This window comes from Cupressus sempervirens, chromosome 7, assembly GCF_028749045.1.
Source record: "Cupressus sempervirens isolate cs-2001-9-10 chromosome 7, ASM2874904v1, whole genome shotgun sequence".
Taxonomy (NCBI): Eukaryota; Viridiplantae; Streptophyta; class Pinopsida; order Cupressales; family Cupressaceae; genus Cupressus; species Cupressus sempervirens.
Window position 1 is genome coordinate 309,505,945 of NC_143124.1, and position 24,943 is coordinate 309,530,887.

At 34.3% G+C, this 24,943-nt stretch overlaps 1 long non-coding RNA gene across 1 annotated transcript; it reads right to left on the reverse strand.

Annotated features, from left to right (window-relative positions):
- Positions 1 to 752: 752 nt before the first annotated feature.
- LOC149546649 (uncharacterized) lies at positions 753 to 1,051 on the reverse strand. Its single transcript, XR_016354361.1, has 2 exons — positions 973 to 1,051; positions 753 to 837 (listed from the first exon to the last, which is right to left on the reverse strand). It is a non-coding gene; the product is annotated as an uncharacterized LOC149546649 (long non-coding RNA).
- Between the last annotated feature and the right edge of the window lie 23,892 nt (positions 1,052 to 24,943).

The window sequence follows — 24,943 nt, forward strand, 5'->3', positions numbered from 1 at the left end:
GCTCACATGTCCTAAAATTGAAAGCACATGTCCTAATTAGTTAAATTGAAAGCGTACATGTGTCCAAAAATTGACAAGTTAAGTGAAATAGAAAGTGGTGTTCGAATTTCTTTCCCTCAAGGTGCACATGTCAGGTAATTAGTGTACACACATGTACATATAAGTTCATAATTTCTATAATTAGTTACTTTAGAAAATTCAAAATGAAAGAGTAAAAGTTCAATTCAAAAAAATACTTATTCCACGAAATTTTAAATTGATCAAATGATTGTTCAACCAAATTTCAAATAGTTTGAACCAAATTTCAAATTGTTCTTGAGTTACATTTCAAATTAGGAGTTGTTTCTATCTCATATCAAGTGGATCAGCTTGTTCTTGGATAACATTTAATATTTTCTCATGATCATAAATATGGAGCCTCCACTTACGTATTCCAGGTCCTTTGACTAGATGAAGAGTTAGACCAGTGGCAATAACATGATTACTATATTGATATACCTTATTGTTAGGTTGATAATTGGTGAAATGAATCCCATTTTTAAGTACTTTTATTTGCTTCAAATATGTTCCTTGTACAACAACAGAACCTGCACATATACACATTTAAAAAATACATCAATCTTGAATTTAAGTCAAAGAATTTGAATTCATTAAAAATATAGATAATTGACATGTATACATATATAGATAATTCAACTATATACTAACCTGTGAGAAAAACAATTTCATCACTTATTTCAGTCTTTGTTAGCTTCTCTCTTTCCATGGTGCAACGTAATAAATAATAGCTAGCACCTTCTACATTTTTTGATTCTGCTATGACTGCAAAAACATTTCCTACACAAACTTATATATGTCAAAATTCTGGATACATGTCATTTACATAAGTACATATATATAATAAAAATTAACCAAAATTATGAAAAATTTATACATGTACATGATCCAGGTATATATATAGTTCATACATACCAACTCTGATCAATCCTGAAATATGGTTATAATCACTAGAAATCAATGGAATATCATCATAGTTTTCATCCTCAAACTCATTCATATTAATAACATCTAGTGGCACCAAAGTCCATTCACCCACATATCCACGTTCTTGATTAATGCAACCACCATAGTCTTCATCAATACAATTAGGAAAGAAACATGAGTATTCTCTTGTATACAATGACCACACATTACTATTTGTACTCATAACTGAATGCAAAGATCGTGTCTTCTCTACCCTCTTGCATGCATGCATTGATCTTCTATCAACACCTGAATGTGTACACAAGGTCCATAATTTAGTTAGAGATCATCTAAGGTAACATATTAAATATAAATTTAAGATTCAATTTAAAAATATAAACAAATTAATTTATATATACCTGATACCTCCCAAAAGACTCTAAATGGTATGACTCGATCCGCTTCTGATGATGTGTTATCTATATTTGTTGGCACCAAAAAATGTGTTTTGCACCACTCAACCACATCATGAGCATTATTAATGTGATATCCTTTATAGTCCATTTGATACTTTCTTAAATCACGTTTGATACAAGCTCCTGCACCATCATGCTCACCCTTTCCATGTCCACTCTCAAAAAAACTCCAAATGTGTGGTATATTAAGGTATCAATGATATCTACATAATGCATAAAATGGTCTAGCTGATTTAAATTGTGCTGCACATCCATCTGACCATACAAAATGTTTTTCTATTTTAATGTTTTTGTTTTTCAAATATTCAAAAAATGTCTTAAAACAATGTTCCAAAAAATGTGTGTCATGTTCTTTGTCATCACTAATATAAAAGTGATACTCTTTTTTAATGACTCGTGCTTGATTTGTACTTTCCACACCATCCAGATCAATTTGTGCATGTCAATAAGACACTTGAACCATAATAGTAACCTGCTCTGTATAGTAGTATTCTGCTTGAAGTTTTTTTTGAGATACAAAAGAGTAATTCTCTACAAAGTCAACAACAGATAGAATTGTTCTGAGTGGGAAAGTTTCTCTTAGTGTTTGAAATTGTTCTGCTTGCCACTTAGCAAAAAATGCATGGCATATATATGGTTGAATCAATTTATGAAAATTTGACATAAATTCTCCAGCCGATATCTCATCCTCTCCATATTCTACCCTTGTTGATTCTTTTCTAGCTTTTGTTTCTAACTTTATGTACTTATATCTCTTGCATTTTACCATCCTTTTCGTATTAGTATCTTCTTCTCTCAAAGGAAATTTAGTCAAGTTACCACATGTTTCACAAGTTCCTCTTATGCAATCTATTTCATGGACACAATCATTTGGTTTGTCACATAAGATTGATGTTATGAATTGACTCAGTCGTTTAGGAAAAGTATTTTGAGAAGTTTCACCACTTTCTTCTATCATCTTTCGAAACCCTTCATAGTGCAAATCAAATTCAACATGATATCGACAACAACATGTTTCAAAAGATTTATTTATCTTCACAAAATAGAGCTTCAATATTTCAAACATTTTTTTTCCAATCTTTATGTTAGGATTTAAATTACAAAATGAGAGATACAATTCATGTTGAGTGACATCCAACCAATGTTTTACGTGTTGAATATATTCCTTAGGCCTAATCCTCTACTTGATGATATCTCTTCTATTTGGTGAAGGATAAGTATTATCAATCCAAAATTGAATAACTAAGTTCTTAATTGTTTCTCCAAACATGTCAGATCGAGCAGCTCTACACATTAGTGCCCAATTGCCTTCTAATGTACTATCATTCAAATTGTTTCTCCTTTTCAGATAATGTAGTACTGTCTTTCGACTATACTCAAAATGAGATGATAATGAAGAGATCTGTCTATTTTGGGATGTTTTCTTATTTAAAATAGATGTCAGTATCACTCTTCATGCAATGGATTTATCTACAGATCTAGTTTTTTTCCCAATGGAATGTAACCCTTCCTTAACACTTTCAACAATATCTTTTTCTAGTTTAGAAGTCCTCATCTTTTTTATACTTGTATCTATACCCAATAGTCTCAGTCGCTCTTTTAATTCATCTTTGAGAAGTGAGATTGATAATAGTTGAGTTTTCTCCACTGTTGATAGATTCTCAAATTGTGCAATTATGTCTTTAGACTTTTTATTCAATTTCCTCTTCGTAGTATGTGTACGTTGATTAGCATATTCTCTCAATGTTTCCACATCAATTTCAATTAAATGATTTATGTTTCTATGATTAATTTTTCTCTTCAATCTTTGAGCTAAATTAATATTCTCATTTGTTGTTTGATCTCGGGCTCCGCAAGAAAAAATGAAACAAAGTCTTAAGATACAATCTCTTTAAGGGACATATATGTATACATATATACATTTTTAACTTGTGTGAAATATTATATACTTGATTAAATTATCTAACCTTCAGATGGTTCTTCTTCAATATCCATTGCTTCATCTTCAATTTCCTCATGTCCAACATTTTCATCATCTACTAGAATTGCACGTGCACGATATAACAAATAAAATCAAGTAAGTTTACAAGGGGAAATATCCCTCACTAAATTTAAAAATTAAAGATATAAAGTTTGATCTAGAGACCAAGAATTCTAGAGAGATCTATATTACATACTTGCAAGAGATGCACATGTACCTATTTGAACTTGGGATGAACCTTCTCTAATGTCGGTAGGTTGTCCTAGTTGACTACGTCCTAAATAAATTCATTTATTTAATTTAAATCATAATCTAATAAACCTTAATGGACTATAAATTATTAACATAATTGAATAAACAAGGTAATTCCCATGCTAAATAAATTCATAATTTAAATTTATTCATAATGTAATATTTACCCTAAGGACTAATATGGACATAATTGAATAAACCCTAATGGCCTAAATATGAACATAATTTCAAATAAAATCTTAATATTAAGTTAATCTATTAATTCTAATTTAAGATAAATATGATATTCCTAATTGGATTTAAACCCTAATCCTAACTAAATAAACTAATTAAATACATTGGAAAAAAGATTGTGCATGTGTACTTGATCTAAGATAGTATCTTGCTAGCATTTTTTGACAATTTTCATCTTCTTGTTCCTTAGTTCTTCTTCATGCATATTTACTTGCTCTTTTATCTTTATTGCCCATGTCGTAAATTCTTCCTCCAAAATTCAAAAATAGGTTGAAGTTTGTCAAATATTTCTTTCTACCCAATTCAAAAGCCAATAAATTGATTTCACATAAATGAAAATTGTAAAAAATGAAACTCATATTTATATACAAATTTTTTTTTTTTTAAAAACCTCTTTATTAGTCGACTAGGGAAAAACCCTTAAGGAACCGACTAGAAAAACACCCCTATGGTCAGCTTCTAAGGGGTTATCCCACTTTCCTAGTTTCAATCGAAACTAGGTGGATAGTTTTGATCGAAAATATGTAAGCAGTTTGCTAACTACATGGTTAAATCACCAATAGTTTCGATAGAAACTAAAAAATTTTGTTTCTATCAAAAGTTTGTAAAATAGTTTCAATAGAAACTAAGTTTCTATCGAAACTAGCTAGTTAGAAGCCCCCATGAGTAGTTTGAAGTTTTTTCAATGACTTCCTTTCTTCGGAGGTGAATTACTAGGTTCAAATGGAGTACTAAAGACTTGAAATTGTACATTATTGAAGTACTCTGAACTAGCTTTCTAATGACTATGAATTTGGTGCTTTTTGAATTTTTTAGGTATATATTTTTTAACATGAATTAAATATAGGTTTATTGTAAAAAATAAACTAAGATATTCAACGCTCATGGAAAAATAGTAAATATAAATATAAATTTTTTGAAAAATAAGTACAGTCTCCGTATTTGAATCACCTTTCAATCAAATTTTATGTTTTAAAAATTGGGTAAATATATAATAAGTTACATGTATCAAAAGACACATATGTCTAAATTAGTGTTATGCCAACTTTAAACTAAAATAAAATATGAAATACTAATGATAAAGATATAAGACAAACTCTACAGTTTAGGTATGGATGTTAACAAATTAAATTCGAAAGAATCACATTGATATCTATTGTAGAAAAAAAGTTATTTGTGTCAAAAACAGTGTCACTCTTTAAAAATCAGGTCTTTGATATCATACCGATTTTTGTAGGAGAAAAAATAATTCAATAAAATCATATTTTTTTTAAATTTTTTTTTAAAAGACTTATAATCTAGACACAAAATCCTAAAAGACTCTAGTTTACTTCATCTTCAAATTCCTAACCATTAAACGAGAATTTGCATTTGAAAGTGAATGTTTTCTTAAAAATTCAGAGTTCAGTTTCAGTTTAGGCAAAAAAGTGTAACCCACTATTATGGGTTCACCCATGCACTCTATTAAGAGATTTAAAGAAAGACTGTTAAGTCTACCCTTTTAAAGGATTTAAAAACTAATTTAGTTGTTAGGATGAAATAGTAGATCTAACTTACAACTTGATTGCTAATTAAATCCTTGAAGTATAGATCACCTCTTGTGATAGATATAACTTTACTGCTTCTTATAAACCTTGCTAAATACTCTTCTCTACTATTATTTCACATTCATTCTTCTCAAAACATTACATATCCATGATAAATTTGTATGATACAATCCATCACATATATATACCATTCCAATATTTACAGTTACAAGGTTGACTAAATTAGAAGTAAACAAAATATTACTAAGTTTGCCAAATAGTAGAAACTCAGGTTCTGTAAGCTGACTTGGTGAATTTTTGATACTCAATGTCCACTGCATTACTTAGCATCATGATGCACTTAGTACAAGTAGAGGCATGGTCCATACTAATCACAGAACATAAGTTTGAACTCGGTGACCATCGAAGACTCAGTATATATAATGTTACTTGGTACATACTGAATACTTTTTTTAACTTGCTTGCACTCGGTAAACACTTCTTATCCCATCACTCGGTAGACACTGGCTTCTTGTCACAAAAACTAATGACTTGGTAGAAATTATGAAGCTTGGTGACCACTATCTGGTCAGTGATAACTGCTAGACTACACACTTTCTATATTCACTCGGTAGCTTCTAGAATGCTCATTATGAATTGTGAAACTTGGTTATCATTGGATTGCTCAGAAAACACTATAGAATGAATGATGAGCTCGGTAACTATATAGAATTGAATAATTGTTGTCACTAATGACAAATATAACATAATTCCAACACCACAAAACTCTTCAAGTTTTCAAGGATTCTTTCTCTATTAGTAACTCTAGGGATCAACAATGGTAAAATGGGAAAAACCTAAGAAATGGACTCCCACCTATTCCTTTGGTGAAACTCACCCGTAGGAACTTTCAAGGAAAATTCAAGGATGAGACTTCAGTAACTGTTTGACTTTCACAACTCCTACTTTACTCATTTTCTCTTAATAGGCCTAATTATTCTTATAGCCCTTTTTTGAGGTTTTCAGATAGTAACTTGGTTTTTATCCACTATACATAGCAAAAAAACTAGGTTTTAAGATACCATTTTGGAAGTTACACAAATCCCTAAAGCACCAAATCTCCAACCTACTCCACCACCCATGACCCTATGCAATTCTCAAGTCTCACAGGCCTAATTAGCCAAATCAATCCTAGATGACTTGGAAATGAGAAAGGATGGATACATAGGACTAATTTTTTTGTTTTAGGTGGTCTTACCTAACTTTTTCCACCAAGAAATGATCATTTTCCAACCTACATAGCTTTATTCCAAGCCCTATCCATAAAATCAACCTTTTTATGACTATAAACATAACAATTTCGGCTTAGGGCATGTTCATTTACCACTTTTATCACTAAGAAAAAATATACAACTTAGGAATCTTAAATTACATGCACTAACCTTGCAAATCCTAGAAGGCCATTGAAAGCCAATTGTAGAAATGTAGGTTAGGGCCACATATTGCTTGAAACCCTCAATTTAAGCATTTGTAAACTTAATTGAAAAAAAAATTCTCTCACTTGCTTCAAAAAAAATGAATCATAATAAAATCAAATGGAAAGGAAACTAAACTTAAAACACTTTCAAAATATCCAATTGGATTTGGTCTCCCAATCTATACAAGTCTATGCAATAGTAAATTGCTCAAAAAATCCATGTATTAGGTATCAAAAATTACTAAAAATACACCTGATTCCACATATAAATTCACAGATGGTATTAGAATCTATTTATACATCATTCCCAACTGATAACTAGTTGTAACATTTTGCAAAAAAATGTCAATATTGACAAAAGCTTGTCAACAACTTTTCTTGCAAAATACAATTTTTGCACTAACAATTCCTAGGACTTAACCACTTTATCATTTGCAACACTTAGGACATAAATAATGTGTAATGACTCAAAAAAAACTTCTAGATTTAATTTATTAACCAAAACATTAAAAATAAAAAATCCTTAGGACTAAGGTAATTTAGGCTTATATGGAACCTGAAGTTCCTTGACCATGTAAATAATTATCAATTTATTACATTAAGTAAAATTAAAATGTTTGGATGAGGTGGATAATCATCCCTTTTTTTCCATCATAAATCTCCTTCAATTTGTTGAGATGACCTATGATGTCACCAAGGTGCCTTGCACCATACTCCTCCAGCCAAAAGAGAGTCAAGGCCCTTGAGTGGGAATGTCTAAAATCTTTAGTCCAGTCTTCTCAATATCCTTTGAACTCATCCAAGTAGCCTCCTTTAAAGGTTTTCCTTTCCATTTAACCAAGAAATCATAGTATGTATGCCTCCTATTTTATTTGATGATCCTCTTTTCTAGTATGCATTTAATGCTTGGGCTGACATACTTTTGTATGTACATATATATATATATATATATATATATATATATATATTTTTTTTTTTTTTTGAGACATTAAATATAGGAGAGAGAGAGCTATGTCAATAGGTAAGCCAATTTTATATGCATTGGGTTCACATTATTTGAGAATTTGAAATTGATCAACCTTCTTCACATGTAACTCAGTGTACTTTCCCCTAGGAAGTCTCTCCTTCTTCGGATGGACCATAACCATATCTACGACATTAAAATGTAGTTTCCTTCTCCTTACATCTATTTCTTTCTTATATTTTTGTGAACTCTACTGCAACCTTTCTTTCACTTGGTGATGAATATCTCCTATGAGCTCTTCAAAGTCATCAGGAATGGAACTCCTTGGACATATCTTTTCTATTGACCTAAGCGCAAATAATCCCCTATGATGAGAGTCATAAGAAAATCTAAAAATTACTTAGGGATGTACTTCTATTAATGGAATCATTGTAGGAGAACTCTACATGAGGTAAAACAATATCTCATGCAACACCATAGTCCTTAGTAAGACATCTACCAAGGTTTCATAGTGACCTATTAATAACCTTAGTTTTCCCATCTTTTTGGGGATGATAGGAATATGCCATGGAAAGATTTTTTCCTAGTCTCTTCCATAAGGTTTTCCAAAAGTTTCCCATAAAATTTAGATCTGTATCTGACACAATTGAAAGAGGAAATCCATGAAGTCTTACAACCTCTTTAAAGATAAGGCCTGCTATATTAGAAGCATCATAAGTTGACTTGCAAGGCAACAAGTGTGTCATTTTGGAAAATTTTTGCACAAATACATATATACTATCATAACCAAACTTGGTCCTTGGTAGACCCAAAACAAAGTCCATGTTGATGAAATCCCAAGGCTTAGTTGGTATGGGTACTAGAGTATACATTTGAACCTTGAATATAACTTGTCCCTTTAGCCCTCTGATAAATCAAACAAGTTTGTACAAATATCCTAACATCTAATTTCATTTTAGAAAAAAAGAAAAATCTTGTTACCAATTCCAATGTCTTGTCAAGACCGAAGTGACTAGCTAGGCTTCCACAATGATTCTCTCTGATGATGTTTCTCCTCATAGAACAATGAGATATAAAGAGTTGACTTCCTTTGAAAAAAAGGCCATCTTGAATGATATAATCTAAAAATTTAGTATGGTATCTATCCCCTAACTCCAAAAAATCTAGGTAAGCTTCATGAAAATCTTTATCAAGATGATACATATCTTTCAAGGTAGAAAAACTAACACTTTCCATTTGGAATTCTTGAATGGCTAGGTTTCTTCTAATCAAGGCATCAACCACCTTGTTAGCCACTCCCTTCTTGTGCTTGATGGAGAAGGTATATGAATGCAATTACTCCATCCATTTTACATTTATTTGATTTAACTTCTCTTGTCTATTTAGAAAACTAAAATCTTGGTTGTTGGTATACACAATAAATTCTTTAGGTAACAAGTAGTGTCTCCACTTTCTAAGTGACTGAACCATAACATAGAGTTATAAATCATAAATTGTAGAGTAATATTTTTTGCCTCATTAATCTTCTCACTAAAAAAGGCAACAGGTCTACCATCTTGACTCAAGACACAACTATTGCCCTCTTACTTGCATCAAACTCAATAGTAAAAACCTTGTTAAAATCAAGTCAAATATGCTTGTTTTACAGCATTCAAGTAACTAATCTACATCTTTAGTCCATGAAAGTTTACATTTCCTTCCCCTACTTAATAGTATCAATCATAGGTGTGCTTATCCCACTAGAATTTTTTACAAACTTCCTATAAAAAGATAGCAAGATCATGAAAAATCTTTACCTCAGCAGGAGACTTTGGAGTATACCAATTCAATATAGCTTCAACTTTAGAAGGATCCATATTTAGGTTTCCTTTGGAGATTAAAAAAAAAACCCAAGAAACACAAGTTCTTCCTACAAAAACACACACTTTTTGAAGTTAATCTTCAACTGCTCCTCATGTAGCCTCCTGAAGACCATATCAAGATGTGTTATTTCTTCATTCTTATTGTTGCTAAAAATCAAGATATCATCTATATATACAACACTAAAAATGTTTATGAAAGGCATTGGTGTAAATAAGTATTTACTTATCACACTTACTTAAGTTTTACTTAGGTTAATGCATTATTTAATTATTTTCTATTATTTTATTATTATTTTAGGTGAGACACTTAGGAGTTTGTGTACTCTCATTGAGTTATGCAACTCTAATTATGCACATGGTTTCTACAACATAGGAGTATGCATCATTCATTGAGTTCTCATGTTGAAAACATAGTTATCCACACTCCTTATTTAGCACATGTTGTCTACACCACTGATTTGTGTGCTACACCATTGTAGGCTTATCCTCACATCACCACACTCAATCTTGTGCTTAATGGAGGATAACCCATATCTAGTGGACATGTGCCTAGTTGTATGACATATCATGATGCTGACTTCTATGCATTCTAGAAGCTCTCCTAAGGCCTTTATATTTAGGCACTCCTAGTGTACTGTCAACAAGTTATTGAATGAATATCATCATTCTAATCATACTCTATCTATTTTGGTCTATTTTGTGCTTGTGTTGAGTTCTTTAGTTCTTGGGTCAAATTTGGCCTAAGCCAAATTCTTATATGGTATTAGAGCTGAGGGATATTCTCATCACGTAGCCATTTAAGACTATTCATGCTTCAACACCTCAACATGATTCTAGAGGATCCATAGAAATTGGGAGCATCTAGAACTAGATTTGACCTCACCATTGCATCTAGAGCATCGATTCAGTGAAGATCAACTATTAATTTGCCTATCTTTGACTAAAGCTAATCGTGAGGCAAATTTTTTTTGCAAATCGAAACCTAGAGGCCCCAATTTGCAATTTGGGTATGATCATTTTCAGATCTATTTCATTGGATTTTTAGATCTGAATTAAATTTCATCTCTGTAATTTTGGGCAATTTTTGAATTTATTTTCAAATTTATTTATTACTCAGTCAGAGAAAATATTTTTAGCCGAACCAAGCTGTGACACCCTGGTTCGGCTCTCTATTATTTGTTGGGGATTATTTTATTTGCATGGCTTTTAACTATAATCTAAGGGCCCCTTGACAATTAATCTGCGAGCTCATACATATGTCGACCTCACCAACTTTCCTGCGAAACCTGACACTTCATCCATTCTTGATGGTCATTCACACATTTCTCGCCTCAATAACAAAGTCATCGATGACCTTTGTAGTTGTTTCCACTGGCTCTGAGTTTTACACTGCGGTTAAAGAGCACACCCCATGCATGTGGGACAAACATTGAGAAAATTAGCAAGCGAAATCCCATCCTTTGGTAAGTGCAAGGAATATAATGGCAATTGTTAAGATTCTGGCACATCAACTACATTTATTTTTGCAACTTCTCCCTAAAACACGTATAACACCCTTAACCTATAGTGAAACTTGACATGAGGTGAAGGGTAACTCATCCAAGCAGTAGGTCATAGACCATGCATTGATTATAGTCAGCAACACGACAGCAACGTACAGTTAGACAATGACTAGATAGACGCATGGTCTGAGTCAAAAGGCATCCCTATCAACTTGCCAAATAAATTCCACATCGAATCCTATCACCCTACCATGTGTGCACCATGTGTACCATTCCGTATAATCCATACAGTCTAGTGGCACCACATCCTCTGCTAACATCATCACTAGCCTCATTTTCACTAACGTCATCATTTTAGTGTCTTAAATTTGATGCCTTTTTGGATGTCATTTTTGGGAAAATTAGAAATACTTCAATGGTCATTTGACCGTCAAATTTAATCCCATGATTCACTGATGCAACCCCTCTCCAAATTGATTTTGGTTTTTGTAGTCTAACTTCGGGAGCCCATAACTCACACATCCGAACTCCAAATCAAGTGCAATTTTTTGTGAAATTGGGTAGAATTTCCTAAATTTTTTAGTGGTGCAGCTAGTTTCTAGTTTTGGTTCAAGGATTGGTCAGAAATTACATGTTTTAGTGACTATACTTGCATGATCCTGCATTTTGCAACTTCAAATGCTCCGTACAAGCACATCTGGAGTCGAAAATAGGTTCCATTTTTTTTGAAAGTGCATTTTTTTAGTCTACTTTCTAGATCAAGCATCGAATTATAGTGTTGTGTGGATAAAATTGTCACTTTTAGCAATAGTGCCTTTCTTTTCTTTGTAATGCTTTAGAATTGTAGCACATTGTAAAGTTTTAGATTTGTACTCCATTAAGAGGTTGTAACAAGAAAAAATAAAAGTCCACATAGGCCAAAATTGGAAAGTGGCCCATTGTAATTGCACTACTAATAAAGTGCCCAAAGCATCTATTTTGGGGGGGTTTCTTGATTTAGTGAAAAGGGGGGGTGTTCTTGGTGTTGTGTTCTCTCTTTTTTGCACTTTTCTTTCATTTTCTACATTATGGGAAACTTTAAGTTTCCTAAATTAACTCCTAATAACTATGCTTCATGGTCAATCAAAATGGTGTATCACTTAATGCATAATGGAGTTTGACAATATGTAGATGGTACTCTTCCTAAACTAGCAGGTGATAATGTTTTTGAAAGTGATATTTCAAATTGGGTAGCAATGAATAGAAAAGCCCTAGGTGATATATGTTTGGGGGTAGATGATAAGATCATGTATGAAATTAAGAAATGTACTACATCCAAGGAAGCTTGGGATACCCTTGAAAGCCTTTATGGTAAAGTGTCTGAAGAGGATGTATTTAAAATTGAGGATGAGCTTGTTTCCTTAGATCCTAAGTCGTATGACTCCATATAGGACTTCATCATCAAGGTGAATGAAGTAAGGACAAAGCTTACTGATTGTGGGAGTTCTATCAAAGATGACAGAGTGATCTATCTCATCCATAACAAGCTACCATCAGAATATTCCACATTTGTATGTTCTTTTAACACCTCAAAGACTACCTTAGGGTATGCCTACAAGAAAGTCACTTTTGATGAATATGCAAAACTATTGGATGATGAAAACAAGAAGTTGAAATCAATGGGGATTCTTAAATCACCTCAGTCCAAAGCATTGGTGGCCAATGAGGGTTCTCAACATTTAGCTGGACAATCTTCAAATAAAGGAAAGGGTAAGAAGAAGTGGAAGAAAGATAAATCAAAGGATGCAGAAAAGACAACACCACAATCCAATCAACAAGGCAAGTCCTTGAATTCCAACAAGAAAGGGGACAACAATAAGGAGAAGAAGAAGTGTTCTTATTGCAAGAAAATAGGTCATGAAGAGCATGAGTGTTATCTCAAAAAGATTGATGAGTTGACCAACATCATGAAGAAACATAATGTTTGATTGCCTAATGCTTATAAGGATAAAGGATCATCTTCAGATTATAAGGGCAAAGGGCAAGCATTCATGGCAAATGAAAACTCTTCAAAAGATTGGATATTTGACTTAGGTACCTCATATCACATGGGTTCTTCAAAGGAGGAATTTTCTTCATTGAATCACTCAAAGGTACTGCACATCTTCATGGGGAATGATAGTAAAATGGAAGTTGAAGGAAAAGGAAATGTGAAAATGGAAAATGGAGAGTTTCAAGAGGTTCTCTATGTTCCAAACCTAAGTTCAAATCTCCTTTCAATCTACCAAATCTCTCACCTTGGAGATGGACATAGAGTTCCTTCCTAACTTAGTAAAAGTGCACAATCTTAAAGATAATTCCTTGGTTGTAGTGGGGCAAGTGAATGATAACAAGAGGTAATACTTTTTCTCTCATTTTGTACCCAAGTCTCCCTCAAAGGCCTTGTTATCTCAATCTAATTCAAATGTTCAATTATGGCATGAGCCGTATGGTCATCTTGACTATCGCTACCTTTAGCAACTTTGCACATACCACATGGTGAAAGGTCTACCTCAAATCAACTTTTCTAAGGGTGAGTGTTCAATAGATTCAGTGGATATGCATCCAGAGGGGAAGTTACAAAGAGGTAAGTCTTCAAGAGCAACAGGTGTTCTTTAGATGGTTCACATGGTATTAGCAGGTCCTTTTGCATTCAACTAGGGTCGCTATATACTTACCTTTGTTGATGACTTTTCCAAGTTCACTTGGGTCTACTTTCTTCATAACAAGAATGAAGTGTTGGACAAATTTCTAGCCTTCAAGGCTTATGTTGAATGGAAATCTAGGAAAGCCATCAAAGTACTCCACATGGATAATGGAAATATGGATGTGAATAGAAGACTTAGGGACTTTTGTAGACATGAGGGCATTGATTTTCAGACTCCTTCAGCATTCAGTCCACATAAGATAGATATTGCAGCTTTGAGGATTAGAACTCTTAAGTCTATGGCAAGTTGCATGATTCACATGTGCCAAGTCTCTAGATCCATCATTAGAAGTCAAAGAAATTTCTTGTGCCACTCACATTCTTAATTTTTCTCCTCATCCAGCCTTAGATGGAAAAACTCCTTTTGAGGCATGGTGCAGCAAAAAACCTATTGTAACACACTTTAGAGTCTTCAATTGTCTTGTATTGGCAAAGAGATCTTCTAGGGGATGCAAGGAACAGTCATCTTGGCCTTGTACCTTCATTGGTTATGAAGACAGTGTGAAGGTATATAGACTTCTAGATCTAGAGACACAGCAAATTTTTGTGGAGAAGGATGTACATTTTGGGGAAAGTTCTCCAAGCTTGTCCTCTACTCCTCTTCACACATCATATAGTGTCAAAACTAATACTGATTTCAGCGATAGTGCTTCAACAGCTTCAAACATGTAGAGTTCTATCGATAGATATAGTGAGAGGTCACTTCATTAGTTCAGTTTGCATGCATACATCACCACAGTGATAGGTCCATAATAGCAAGGTACATACAGTCTTCAAGATATAGGTTCAGTGACAGATTTGGGGGACAGTATAGATGATCTGCCTCTTCTTCTCGATGTAGAATTACCTTCTTTAGTTGTCATGAGGGTTCTAGACTCTCTTGTTCATTCTCTACATGATCAATCCTCCCAGGTTGAAGTGATTTTGGATACTTATGATCAACAATTGCAGCAAGGTTCTTCATCAGTTGTAGAGACAAACAGTTCTTTGGAACAAGTTCTTCAGCCTGTTGTGAAAGTTTCAGAGACATCACTCATCCATGGGATTCTTTCCACACACAACGAAAGCATCTCATTTGTACCCTTGGCATTGTTTCTTCCTAAGGGGAGGAATACCATTCTGCAGTCTTTGATTAGCTTCTTCATTGTAGCATTCACTGTTTGACATTCTTCTTTGGGGGGGGAGCCTATCCTATCTCTCTTCCTCTTCTCATCATTCTCTTATGTATATATTGGATGTATGTCATAATGGGGGGGTCCTGAATACTCCATCCATCCATGCATCCCTATTTATCTCTCTTTTTGGGGGAAGGTTTTTCCCACGAGGTTTTCCCTCTCTCCCCTCTTTATGAGAGATTGCATATCATTATGTACATGGGTACCAATATGGCCTAGTAGCCAGGACCCATATTAAATTTCATCTTAGATTTTATAAGCTTAAGGACATTCCCCTAAGTTTCACTTAAGGGGGGGTGTTGGTGTAAATAAGTATTTACTTATTACACTTACTTAAGTTTTACTTAAGTTAATGCATTATTTAATTATTTTCTATTATTTTACTATTATTTTAAGTGAGACACTTAGGAGTTTGTGTACTCTCATTGAGTTACGCAACTCTAATTATGCACATGGTGTCTACATCAAAGGAGTATGCATCATTCTCCTTATTTAGCACATGTTGTCTACACCACTTATTTGCATGCTACACTATTGTTGGCTTATCCTTACATCATCGCACTTAATCCTGTGCTTAATGGAGGATAACTTGTATATGGTAGACATGTGCCTGGTTGTATGAAATATCATGATGCTGAATTCTATGCATTCTAGAAGCTCTCCTAAGGCCTTTATATTCAAGCACTCCTAGTGTACTCTCAACCAGTTATTGAATGAATATCATCATTTTGATCATCCTCTGTCTATTTTGGTCCACTATGTGCTTGTGTTGAGTTCTTTAGTTCTTGGGAAAATTTTGGCCTAAGAAAAATTCTTACGAAAGGTTTAAGGACTTCATTCATCAATCTCATAAAGGTGCTTGGAGCATTGGAAAGGCCAAAAGGCATAAAAAAAATTTCAAAAATTCTCTCACTGGTCTTAAAGGGAATTATTCACTCATCCCCCCTCTCAAACTTTGATTTTGTGGTAGTCACTCTTCAAATCAATCTTGGAGTAGTACCTTTCATTTACCAAGAAATCCATAAGATCTTCTATTCCAGGCATTTGAAACCTATACCTAATAGTTATTCTATTGATGGATCTAGAGTCCATATATAGCCTCCATGTACCTTCCTCGTTAGGAGCTAGTACTACTAGAACAACACAAGGGCTAATTCTCTTAATTATGAATCCTTTCTCTAACAATCCCTGCATTTGTCTTGCTACTTCAACATTTTTTTCTAGAGTTAATTTGTATGCAACCTTATTGGCTAGTGTAGAGCTAGGAATGAGGTATATGGAATGGCTTATATTCCTTTTAGATGATATGGTATCTACGGTCTAATAAGAAATTATTCCCTTATATTGATCCAATAGGTCTATAACTTGTATAGGACCAACTCTCCTCAAAGTATCTTGCATTTTCTTCTCCTTCCTATGTGTATCATCCTTAGGTTTTACTAAAGAAAAAAATCATGGCATTTTGTCTTCTTTTAATTCTTTTAAGAACTCCTTCTCAACTACTAGCATAATTGTACTAGGTACACTCTTCTCCTTAGTTTCACTTATAAATGGTGTCATAGTGTAGGTTTCTCCATATTTGGTCAAGGTATATATACATTGGTATTTACTTCATGTTGTGCATTTGTATCATATTTCCAAGGCCTACTAAGGAGGAGATGACAAGAATCCATATCCACAATCTCACATAGTACTTTATCCTTATATTCTCCAATCTGAGACTCAACATAGCACTGCTCATTTACTAAGGTTTGTTGCTCCTTACTTAGCCAAAAAACCTTATTAGGATTAGGGTGTGGGATTCTTTGTAGACATGTTAGTGATGACGTGCATAACCTCAGAAGTTTGTATGAACTATATAAAATAGAGTTAATCATGTTTTGATGAAGTAGGACACAACATTGAAGGAAAGAATTGTTTGGATTGCAAAACAATTACTTGTCCAATTAGGGCTGACATCATAGATGTTTACTCTAACTTGGAAAAGTGAATTGTGGTCTTAGACAACTTAGCAGTATTTTATGTAAAGGTATGGTATTTATGCAAAGGACTTCTGGAAATAAGAAGTGTGGTTGTATGATTATTTAATTGTGAGTTGCGAAATGAGTGAACTTTTGTGAAAGTGATAAATGCGAAGTTTTTTCTAGTGATCTAAGATCAAGTTGAAGATCAAAGATTAGATAAGGAAGGAAAATAATAGTAAATTACTTGTTTGAGAAGTGAGCTCTTCTTGTAGTTGAAATTGCATGTTTGGGTAGTGGGCTCTTCTTGCATACATTATACTACAACTCCTAACAAGGTTGGAATCTCTTAACAAGGATTCAAAGTCTCCTAACAAGGACTAGTTATACTGAATTTTCTCATTAAGTCCTAACAAGGTCCATCCTCTAACAAGGAACATATATATTAGTATATTATCTAGTAGGTATCATCCCCACTAGGGTTTTCTCATAGCCAAGGTTTCCATAGTTAACAAAATATGGTGTCATGAGTTATCTTTGTGTATTTTTACTATTACTATTCTACATTACTTTATTTCTTTGTTATGCATGGTTTAAAGTAAGTAATAATATCCATTTTTCAACTAATGTTTTGTATATTACTAATTCACCCCCCTCTCAATAATCTCTATTTCTAACAATTAGTATTAGAGCAAAATTACTTTGAAGGGGCTTAAAAAATTAAGTAAGGTCCCTATGGATATGGAATAGTTGATGAAGAAGCTCGAAGAAGCTCTTGAAAAAATTGATCTCCTTACAAAAGAAAGAGACAAGATGAGGGATAGATATGAAGACTCCTAAGTATACATTGTTTAGTTAAAGGAAAAGATTGAACATCTAAAATCAAAACCTGAATCTACTGAATCTGGAGCTACTAATGATGAGTATTCAAAGTTGAGGACAGAGTGCAGGATATTGAAACATGAATTGAAGATTACAAATCTAATGTTCACTTTGAGAAATGATCCTAGAAAAGTTGAATCTAATTTGAAGACTAAAAATGTAGATCTGAAAGCAAGTTTGTCAAAGAAAACATCTAAGCTTGAAACATTGAAAGATCATGAAGAACTTTATAAGTACAATAATATCATGAAAGGTGAATTAAGGGTAAGTGCACCAAGTTTTGGTGCCAAAAAGATGACACCTTTTTTTTCATCCTAGTTTTTCAAAGCGTGCATGCACTATGGCTTGGGTGTGCCAAGCCATAGTGCATACATGCTATAGTTTGTATGAATTAAAGCACGTGCACACGTTTTTTAAAAAAAAAATTACAAAGTGCGTACTTGCTATAGCATGCATGTACTATATGGCACATGCGCTATTTAAAGCTTTACATTCTACCAAGCCTAATGTTTGTCTTTGCCTTGGGGATCCAACCCAAAGCTTTGGAGTCTATAAACTAGTCTGAGATGTGTTCTGTTGCAAACATACAAAAAATGATTGATTTTTCTTGTGTGCTCTCCTTTTAGTTTCCTTGTGGTTGAGCATCGATAAAACCAGGTTACATGAAATTGTACGCCTCTGTGTTAGCTACACAACCATGTAATTTATTTTTTATTTGAACTATTTCAAGCCTTTCATCTATAATTTCTTTTGAATGTATGTCCATTTTTTGTCAAAAACCAACATGTACTAATTGGGCTCTAGATTTTAGCTCGTTCATCAAATTTTGTAACAACTTAGTTTTTTAGAAACTAGAATCCATTCTACACACTTTGAAAATAATTTTTTATTTTAGGTTAGTTTTCAATCATTTCTAGGGGGAGCACATAGATATTTCACATTTTTGGGATGTGTCTGATTAAAAAATTCATTAAAAAAAAATACACATTATAAAATTACCCAAATTTTTTTGGATAAACTACATAGTGTTAGGTAACTTTTTACCAGAGCGATTAAATATTTTCAAAAAAAAAGTTAAAATTTTAGGGCCGCCACACTTTGAACTATGTTATATTTTTTAATAATAAATAGTACCACTTTCTATGGCCCCCTTTTTTGAGGACCTAAAACTAAACCATTTTGAAAAAAAATAGTAGTTTAGAATGTAGATTCAAAGGACTATGACTTTTTTTTTTGTCATATCTTAAAATTTTGAGCGTAACTATCTTCAAATTCTTGTTGAAGTCCATAAATTACTGATTTCAGGAAAAAGGTGTCCACTTATTCCCCTCTTTTGGCACCACAACTTGGTGCACTTACCCCTGACATAGTGCAAAGATCAACTTGAGAAACTTTATTCTAATAGAGAAAAATTTGATGATTCTATGTCTATACAATAACCTTCTTATGACAAGATTGGTCTTGGTTATCTAATTAACATGTCAACAAAGAAACTTAAGATTAGATGAGATCTGAAAGAAAAAAAAATCTGATGATAAAATTGAATCAGGTCAGTCTTCAAAGAAACCTAAAGAAATTGAGTAAATCAATGAATTTAAAATCTTGGATGAACCATATGAAAATAGATCATATGAAAAGAGATTGTACTAATAAGTCATTTAATCATGTTAAGGACTTTTATTGTCATAATTGTCATGGTATGGATCATAATGCAAATGATTGTATGAAACATAAGTATGATAATGATAAAAGAAATAGTAGAATGTCTATAAATACTAACTGTATAGCTAGAAGAACATCAAGAGAAACAAGATCTTATGATGATAGGAGATAGATCATGTGTTATAAGTGTAACAACTTAGGACACATTGCTCAAAATTGTCATGCACCTGATGATTAGACAAATCCTAGAATTGGAGAATCTATATGTCAGTTATGTAATAATTTTATACACACTATGAAGTACTACAAAATGAACAGAAACAATGGAAGAAACTTCAAAAATAGAAGGAATGATAGAAGGAACCATGAAAGGAACTCCAGATCTAACAATGAAGAAGAAAGAAACATTATGAGTGAACTTCAAGAAGAAATTAACAAAGTATTTGTGAAAGGAACATATATCTCAAAAGAAAAGTTAGATGATGAGACACGAAGATTGAAGTCAATTGTCAAGTTTGATTCAATCAAGTTGAATTAAGCTTGTTCACAACATCCAAATTTGAGAACTTTAGCTAGAGACTGAATTAGAGGTAGAAAAGTTGGGAAAAGGTGTATTCAGCCATGTTTAGATGGTACCTAAACAAGTTATGATGAAATCAGAGTAATTGGAAATAAGTTGATTCTAGAAAATAAGATGAAAAGTATATTTTTGCAAAAAAATTCATGATGTGTAGTCTTCAAGATGTTTTTCATGATGGAAGGAGGCTATAGTAAACCTTGGATGACTTAAAAAGATTAGATAGATGAGTTTGAGAAGTTATCTAATTGAAAAATGTAAATAATAACCTTTTCATATTGGCAAAGTACACAATTAATGCAATTTTGAAGTTGATGGATAAATGGAGTACAAAATTGAGTTTTACTTCATTCTGAACACATTCTAAGTGAAGAGCATCTATAAGTGACTTGTTAGAGTGATTTCATAGAAAACCCTTTTTTTTTTTTTGATGAATAGTCCTTTTCAAATAATAAAATTTACTAAGTTTACAATTCACAAAAAAGGGGCCGAGGGATACAAGATCACCCCACAAATGAGTTCACACAGTCGAAGCCAGAATTAACAACATGACCTCAGCCAGAAACTATTCACTATTCATCAAAATAAAAACATCAGCAATAGTGGGATTGTGGGGCAGACTAGGAATAGTCTAGCCGTCAGCAACATCAGCAAGATCTGGGGTATTCGCAGTCTCCGCATCCTTCTTGTCTGGCCATAGAGGAAAAATTGCCAAGGCCAGCCAAGGAAACTTTCCAGAGTGCACTCGTCCAAGGGGAGGAGCTAGGGATCAGCCAAAAGCCTGCCCAGGGGGAGGAGCTAGAGACTAGCCAAAACCACCACGCGGTGGGGAAGTGAAGCGGCACCTCCAACCACCATGTCCACTGCTAGCAGTGGTGGGGACCCTGGGAGCACGGCATGTGCGAATGGGATCCAAAGGACTAGAGTCAGGAATGACGACCATGAGACGAAGAGACAACGGCAGAGGTATTTAGAGGCACTCTAGTAATGGTGCATGGAGCATTGCCCTAATGATTTAATAGTTCGTATAAGTGCGCAACTTCCAGGGAAAATTTATTAGCTTGTACTTATGTCTGCATAATGACATTGTTACAAATGCATGCCTTAGTGTACATTGCAATGTTAACATCCAAAAAATTGTGAGTCAATAAAATTGCATTCCTATCTTTCCAAAGAGAAAAAAAATTTCCATCCTGAAGGTATGCCAAATCTAGGAGAACTTTCAAGGAATTCTGGGGGAATCACCCAGCAAGATCATGTGCTAGGAAAAAGATTCGAGCCTGAAAGGCTTGAAAAATTCATGAATCCAGTGCCAATAATTTTGAGCACACTTGCAAAACCAAAAAATATGCAAAAAGGACTCAGGTTGACCACAGAAGGGGCATGTAGGATTAGGAACCCCAATGTTCTTGAGCCGAGGCCCCAGGGGAAGACCTTGGAAGGCAAGGCACTAAGCAAAGTGGGCAATCTTAGGTTCTATAATGGCACTCGAAATGGTGTCGTAACATTTTCTCCATTGAGAATGAGAAGATTGCAAATGCCACTTTTGATTAAGCATTTCCACCATTGGAAGGTGGGGCAAAAGCCATTTGTACCCCATATTGGGCTTATAATTAGTAAATGGAGTGGCAGGATACCACTTCTAATCATGCCACCAAGGATGAACAGACTGAATGCCCACTTTATGAAATAAGTGCAGAGGGATGGAAGACAACAGAAGGTCATAAGTCTGGCGATCGGCACTGACAAGGCAATACTAAACTTGCATATCCTCCCATGACCTAAAATTCATTGTGACTCTTCAAAAAAAATCCTTGGTATTGCGGATGCCATGTTTAAAGAAACGTGGAGCACTGGCACCTTGAGTCTTGGCAAGAGGAGTACCCTGGATGAAAAATAGGGGAGACCACCAAATGTTTTGTTGATTTAAGGATAGCCCATTGTGAAACTCATCACCAGCCAAAAAAATCCAAGGTTTAATAGCTTCCTAGGCTTTCTAGATGCTCTTTATAACAAAAGAGCCCTGTATGACCACTGGTTCATGCATAGTGAGAAGGGTCTGAAAACAAATCCCCTTCCACGTTGGTGTGTTAATAGGAAAATTGAAAGAAATGCAATGCCTTACCAGTATCTTTCAAGCTTCATCTCTAGAAATAGCTTTGATAATCCATTTAGCACAGAGGGCAAGGCCCTGCTTTCGAGTGGAAAGTAGGCCGAGACCCCCAGATTCCCTTGGGCGACAACAAAAATCCCAAGAAACTCTATGAAAACCATGATGTCAGAACCAGAGGCCCAAAGAAAATCTCTGAAAAAATGTTCTGGTTTGAGATAGGAAGCTTTCGAGGGAGACCAACAGGAAGAATAGTACACATGGGTGGCAGCTAAAATCTTAGAACAAATCTAGAATTTACCAGCAAGAGAAAGTGGCTTAGTGATCCAATAATCAAGCTTTTTGCTAATCTTTGCAAGCACAACATTCCAAAGTTCCATAGGGGAAGCCTCGAAAGCAAAGGGAATGCCAAGAAAGCAGAAGATTTCTCCATGAGAAACCCATTTCCATTGAAACTGGCTGAGCCAAGGTGGAGCTGGCAAGAAAGACTGGCGATAACAAAGCATTTTATGCCATTGAATGGTAGAGCCAGAGGCTTGACTAAAAGTGTCGAGACAATTTAAAGCATTTTTTATGTTTTCTTCATCTTCAAGAAGAGTAAGAAAAGAATCATTAGAAAAATGACCATTGACTAACTGGGAGGAAGAATCAGGCAAGGAAATGCCATGGACCAGTCCTGAAGACATAGAGTGAGCAAGTAAATAACCAAAACCTTCAGCGAGAAGGACATAAAGCGCTAGAGCGAGCGGACAACCTTGCCTAATGGAGTGAAAAATCTAAAAGTCTCAAATTGTGAATTATTGATGGTGATGCAAGCATTAGCGTCACCAAAGAGCATCTCCACGGACTGAAGGAAATTGGGACCAAAACCTAGAGCCTAAAGCATAGCCAAAATGAAAGGCCATTCAATGCGATCATAGGCTTTAGCAAAATCTATCTTTAAAAAGATAGCTTGCTACTTGGACTTATGAGCCCATTCCATACCTTCCCAGATAGCAATGATGTTGTCAAGAATATATCAAGATTTGATGAAGCTAGTTTGTTCAGGCCGCACAATTAAAGGCAGCATATGGCAGATTTTGAGAGAGAGCACCTTAGCAATGATCTTATAAGACACATTCAAGAGGGTGATGGGCCTCTAGTTGCATATGTCCTTAGGATCACTAGCTTTAGGTATGAATTTAATATTTCCTTTATTTATGATCACTCCTAAGCTTTTAGAATGATATGCTTCAAGATAGACTTTGTACAGATCAGGACCAATTTGCTCCCAAAGATGTTTGTAAAATTCACAGAAAAATCCATCACACCTAGGAGATTTTTCATCCACCATCGAGTAAACTACCTCTTTAAGGTCTCAGAGGGAAAGAATTTGCTCACAGAAAGTGTGTTGCTCAATCGCGAGGCGGTTTGGAGTAACAACGATACACTTTCTGAGAGCCTCCTCCTGAGCAACCAAATTTCCTTGTGAAGCAAAGACGTTCTCATAGTGAAGAACAAATGCTTGCAGGATGTCGGGCAGATTGGAAAGAACATCAGTTCCCTATTTTATCTTTTTAATCCCAACATTAGTATGATGGGCTCAAAGATCCTAGAAGAACTCCTTCAAGGATTTGTCACCAACCTCCAACTAGTGGAGACAGGCTTTGATTTGGGCTCCTCAGGTAGCATAGATATCAGCAATTTTCTTATCATGGCGAAGCTTGGCAAGTTTAATTTGTAAATCCACATCAAAGGGGTTGAAGGTGAGTGCTTCAGAGGCTTTTTTGAGGGCTAGGGTGTTGGCTTCATAAGACCGTTTTTTGAAGATTGCCAGTTGATGCCCGTAGATGTGTAAAAATTGAGCAGTTTTGGTAATGGCATCATTCCACCATTGAATCCAACCTCGATGGGAATACGAACGTGGCTCCAAATTCCAGACACATTGGATGTGGGAGATGGTGGAATCATGCAATAACATAGACGTGTTGAGGAAAAATTGAGACTTGGCCACCTTGGGTATAGCTGTTTGCTAAGAAATGTCAAAATAAATGGGATAGTGGTCTAACAATGTCACATCTGTCAGTGGAATGACAGGTAAATCACGATCTTCAGAAAGGGAGAAAAAAATTGCACTGAGATCATAGCACGATCAAGAGATTTCAAAATGTGGCCAGGACCGGCTCAAAAATTGGACCAAGTGTGCTAGGCCCCACTACCATGGCGGCAATTTGTATTGGGATAAAAGAGGCTCAATTTATTTTGCATGTAAAACTAGGCTTCTCTTTCCCCAACTGTCCAACAGAAAGGTAGAATGCCATCTTTGTCAGAGGCCACTTCAACCATATTGAAGTCCCCACATAGGACCCAAGTAGCAGGCAATATTTTATAATTTTTCTGTAAAATTTGTTTGATAAAAGATATTGTAGATAAAGGTCATGGATATGTAAGTTGTTCACAGTGTTGAGAATGATGATAGACCTAAGCTCAAGGTAGTTTCCATAAAACATAATGATGGAATCCCTAACTTTGCATTGTCTATTACTTTAAACAATTTAGTTTACCTTGAAGACATAGAAAATTATTTGAATTGCGAGTTTGAGTTGACTAGCAATGAATATATGAATAAGGATAT